The 449-nt window shown below is 67.3% G+C and overlaps 1 pseudogene; it reads left to right on the top strand.

Moving 5' to 3' along the window:
• Positions 1–223: 223 nt before the first annotated feature.
• Positions 224–382, top strand: LOC115034540 (annotated as a pseudogene).
• Positions 383–449: the final 67 nt, after the last annotated feature.

Below are 449 nucleotides of genomic sequence, written 5' to 3'. Positions count from 1 at the left end.
GGCCCGCGGTACCGGCGGCACTCGCCGGTCTCGCGCGCGCCTCATCCGACCCCGTGGCCGCGTGCGCTCGCCGACTCGCTCGACGACCGCCCGCGCGCCGCGACCCCCGACCGAGCGTCGACCGAAAGATGGTTAACACGTCGAAAGACCGTACGTGCCCAGTCGTGCGTCCGCGCACGGCGCGTGGCCGTAGAAGTTTCGTCGAACAAAACAAAAAACAACCGACACCGAGCGGCGGATCACTTGGCTCGTGGATCGATGAAGACCGCAGCTATCTGCGCGTCGTCGTGTAATCCGCAGGTTATACGAACATCGACCAGTCGAACGCACATTGCGGCCTCGGTGACCCGCGGGTCCCGGGCCACGTCTTGTCTGAGGGTCGTATACCGGATACTCGGGCCAGACCCGATGCGCCCGCCGGCAGGGCGTTCCGACGGGCACGCCCCGTC

Source organism: Acyrthosiphon pisum, unplaced genomic scaffold (genome assembly GCF_005508785.2).
Source record: "Acyrthosiphon pisum isolate AL4f unplaced genomic scaffold, pea_aphid_22Mar2018_4r6ur Scaffold_1005;HRSCAF=1472, whole genome shotgun sequence".
Classification (NCBI taxonomy): domain Eukaryota; kingdom Metazoa; phylum Arthropoda; class Insecta; order Hemiptera; family Aphididae; genus Acyrthosiphon; species Acyrthosiphon pisum.
Note: the sequence above shows the minus strand (reverse complement) of the source record. Positions and strands in the feature narration are given on the sequence as shown.